The sequence below is a fragment of the Salvia splendens genome, chromosome 10, assembly GCF_004379255.2.
Source record: "Salvia splendens isolate huo1 chromosome 10, SspV2, whole genome shotgun sequence".
NCBI lineage: Eukaryota > Viridiplantae > Streptophyta > Magnoliopsida > Lamiales > Lamiaceae > Salvia > Salvia splendens.
The window spans coordinates 19291136-19295767 of NC_056041.1; the positions used below are offsets into that span (position 1 = coordinate 19291136).

General features: G+C 39.4%; 1 long non-coding RNA gene across 1 annotated transcript; it reads right to left on the reverse strand.

Annotated features, from left to right (window-relative positions):
- Positions 1–975: 975 nt before the first annotated feature.
- Positions 976–2615, reverse strand: LOC121751604. The gene is made up of 3 exons (XR_006040129.1): positions 2549–2615; positions 1506–1570; positions 976–1034 (listed from the first exon to the last, which is right to left on the reverse strand). It is a non-coding gene; the product is annotated as an uncharacterized LOC121751604 (long non-coding RNA).
- Between the last annotated feature and the right edge of the window lie 2017 nt (positions 2616–4632).

A 4632-nucleotide genomic window follows, 5' to 3' on the forward strand; every position in this document is an offset into this window, starting at 1 on the left:
TCAAATATTGGTGAAAAAGAATATTCGAACAATATGGGAAATGAATTTTAATTTTAAATTTTAGTTATTTTATGAGTGCGTTTGTAATATTTTCTATCTTTATTGTATTTAAATTTCTAAATTATGTAATTTTGTATTTAATAAATAATACTCCATCCGTCCACGATAAATAGAGTCCGTTTGACTCGGCTCGGGTTTTAAGAAACATAGTGGAAAGTGGTTTGGAAAAGTTTGTGGAATGTGGTCCTACTTTTATATACTTCGTTTATAATAAAATGTGAATGTGACAAGTTAGTGAAATGTGGGGTTAATTACCAAAATTGGTACTCCCTACGCCCATAATAGATGTTACACTTTCATTTTCAGTTTATCTACATAAAAGAGGTCACATTTAGTCATATTAATCATTAAATTTTATTATATTATTTAATTTAATTTTTGTTAATGACAAAATGTCATGGAATTAGTGTGTAATTTAGATAAATATATATATATAGATATGATTGGAACGTATAAAAAATAAGTGAGTGAGGAATACTCTTTTAGATTTGAGTTTAACGTTAATCGTTGAAGTAAAATCAATATCTAGTGTGACTTTTACGCTAAAAATGAGTTTGGATTTAGTAAAATGGTGAAATGTTGTAAGCCTCCAACGTGAGATAGAACATGGAAATCCAGCGGTCTTCTTGTCACGACCGCCCTTTAGGGTTAATAAATACGGGCGATCGTGATTAAAAGAACTTAATACAGACGAAAAGAATTGGGGTTTCAACACAAGTTGGACCAACAATTAATATCCCAATAAGTAACCAAGAGTTTGATATTATCTAACAAGAAATTCAAAATATCCATTAGCCTAACAATTAAAGTTGTCGACCCAAATAAAACATAATTAAACGAAACGTCACAGCGGAAACGACCAAGAGAAAGAGTGACGTCATGTGTGAAGACACAACGACACTCAAGGTTCAAAGACAACAATAAAATCTTAAATTCACTTGCTCAACACCACCACATCCTCGTCGCCGCTCAACCTGCACATAGGGAAAACACATGCAGGGCTGAGTATTATAAAAAAAATACTCAGTGGCTCATGCCGAAAACATTTTCAATAAATAGTAATTTATCATGCCATTCACAAGTAACCACCGGGGTTTAGCTTTAGAAATGCCCGAGGCACTCAAAATCATTTCCATTTAAAACGTCGACTGATCAGTCATTTTCCCATAGACGTTAGCCATATCTGGTCATACATGACTTGGAATGTGGCCACAAACCAAGCCACTAGACCGGCCAGCCCGTACGCTAGCACACAGTCTACCATAGGTGTACACTAATCCAAGTAGGGTTTGCGGCCCTACGAGGACCCGAATTCGATTTAAATAATATTGGCCAGAGCTACATCAGATAGGCACGTTAAAGCAAAACACGGCAGGATAAACACATTTTCATTCTCATAAATAAAACATTTAGGACTTTTGTCCTTATTTAAAAAGGAAGTCCACCTCGATTGCTTAATCCGAAACTATTTTCTTCCCTTTGCGTTCACGATTCCCTTGCGAGATATCACCTTTAGAATTAAAATAACACATAAATCAACATACTTTCAAATTAAATAAGTAAAAATGCATGCATCCTAAGCGAAGTTATTTATCTCGGTTTTCGATTATTCGGCGGCCGCTTACACCCCGAATTCCTCCGTTAGCTCCTCGTATTTTTCTCAACGATATCGAAATAAAATTCCCAAAATTAAAAAAAGTAATTAAATTATCGCAAGCATTTTCCCCTCGAATTATATTTATTTCGGACTTAGGATATAATTATTCATTCGTTGAAATATTCCGGAATTAATTAAATAATTCGTCACTATTAAATATCAGCCCAAAGATTTAATTAAAAGACCTTGACTTAATTATTTTCTCCACCTTATATCTTCAATTACAAGTTAAAGCCCAACAATTAAAATGAGCCCATCTTTAATAATACATCCAATTCTAATTAATGAGGCCCAATCCCAATTAAAAGCAAAAGCCCAAAATCAAGTATACTCCATCCCCCATCTTCCTCGTCTCACACTCTCTCTCCTCTCACCCTCTTCTTCTCTGTAGCCCGACACCTGAAGGAATCCGATCAGGCGTCGCCTTCCACCTCCGCCGTCGGCCGCGGCTGGGCGCGTCTACCGCCATTCGGCCGAGCCGCTGCTGCTACTGCTCGTCGGGGAGAGGATGCTGTTGCCGGAAGGAGCTGCTGCTGCCGTCGGGAAGAGATGATGCCGACCGCGCCGCTGTTCCGTCGCCGTAAGTCGTCTCCAGCCGCTGCACCCGACGCCGCCGTCGCTTCCGGGAGGTGCTGCCTCTGGTCAGCCCCCGATTTCCTCCCCGAAGGTAAGTTCTTTATTTGATTTCGTGAATTAAAACTTGTTTCTTTAGTTTAGTTTGCTTCGATTCATTCGATTAGGAGATATATCACAGATTGTGGCAACGGTAGGGTGTAAAATATATGGATGCAGTAGTATGAAATTGAAAATTTGGATGGGAGAGGTGTATACCTTCAATTTGCAGACGGATTTTGAAAGAGTAGATGATGAATCTTTTCCCGATTTTAATTCTGGTTTTATGTAGAGAAGAGTGAATGAGTTGATTTCAGAGCATGTAGAATAGAGAGAAAAATTCTGCAGAGTTTACCTTGAATTGAAGTTGTGAAGAAGAAAGATTTGATTGCAGAGAACGATTGGTGAGGGAAGAAATAACTGATTAGAGGGGAAAGGGGGTTGAGATACGGGAGAGATTTGTGGGAGAGATGGAGGGACGGTTTTTTTTAGTAGTGGGAAAGGAGAGTAAATTTTGAAATTCCTCTTTTTTCTTATTTGAATTTATTTGGTATTTTATTTGCAGATTACGGAGGAGGAATATCTACTCACGGAGGAGGAAAATCTGCGTAGAATATTTAATTAAAGATATTTTATTTTAATTAGTTTAGTTTAATTCACGGCCCATTATATTTTATTTTAAATTGTGCAGTCCCCAATTTATTTATCACGGACTGGATTTTTATAGTATTTATTTAATTTATCGGATCCAACACGGAATCGAGTCCAATAGATATTCTTCACGGACAGGAATTAATTAAATTCGCGCAGTCATTTATCTCACCAATCTCTAGTCCAGCAACAATTAATTCACCCACAGTTAATTCACGGACTTCGCAAATATAAAAGCATAAATACAAATACTTTAGGGTTCGAAAAGTGGGGCGTTACATCCTACCACCCTTAACAGAAATTTCGTCCCAAAATTTGTTACCCTCAAGTAAAGAGTTCTGGGTACAATTCCATCATTTTATCCTCATTCTCCCACGTGGCTTCTTCATGCCCATGATTTTCCCAAAGTACTTTCACACAAACAACAGGTTTATTTATCACATTCTGGATTTTTCAGTCCAGAATAGATTGGGGTCTCTCCTCGTAGCTCAAGTCTGGGTTCAACGCGACTTCCTCAAAACGGATCACATGCTTCGGGTCGAACACGTATTTTCGTAACTGCGAGACATGAAAAACGTTGTGCACATTTCCAATGTTTGGTGGCAGCACCAATCGATATGCAACGGGGCCCACTCCTTCGAGAATTTCGTAAGTTCCAATAAATCGCGGCTTCAATTTGCCCTTGACGCCAAAACGTGTTATCCCTTTTGACGGAGATACCTTCAAGAAAACTTTATCGACAGCTTGGAATTATAAATCGGTTCGTCGGACATCCGCGTATGATTTCTGTCTGTCTTGAGCTTCTTTTATCCTCTCACGAATTTGTCGAACGATTCCCACCATCTCTTCGACTGCATCAGGTCCGAGTATTATTCTCTCGCCAACTTCATCCCAGTAGAGCGGCGATCTACACTTTCTTCCGTATAATGCCTCGTACGGTGCCATGTTTATCGTTTCCTGAAAACTGTTGTTGTAGGCGAACTCGATCAGTGGTAGTGCTGCCTCCCAACTTCATCCTCGGTCGAGTACTTACCCAAAATCTTGAGGTGAATTTCGGGTCACGGTCGGACGTGATAGTCACTGGGACTCCATGCAATCGAACTATCTCCCTTATGTAGATTTGAGCCAGTTTGTTGGACCCATAGCTTATGTAAATCGGTATGAAATGCGCACTCTTGGTAAGTCGGTCTATAATTACCCAGATGGCGGTGTTCCCTCTCAGAGTCCTTGGCAAACCTGTCACGAAATCCATGGCTATGTGCTCCCATTTCCACTCAGGAATTTCCAGTGGTTGTAACTTCCCATACGGTCGTTGATGTAGAATCTTCACTTGCTGGCAGACTAAACATCTCTCGACGAATGACGCTATATCCCTCTTCATACCATTCCACCAAAAGGATTTCTTCAGATCTTGATACATTTTCGTACTTCCTGGGTGAGTGGTGTAAGGAGTCTCATGGGCTTCACTCATAACTTCGTTTTTGAGCCCCTCGTTATCCGGCATGCATAATCTTCCTTCAAAAGTAAGGGCATTGTCACCTTCTTCACTAAAATTCCCAGATTCGCCAGTTCGCACTTCTATACGAATTTCCTCCAATTTTGCATCCATCCGTTGTGCTTCAATAATCCTCGACCTTAGATCAGGTTCAACA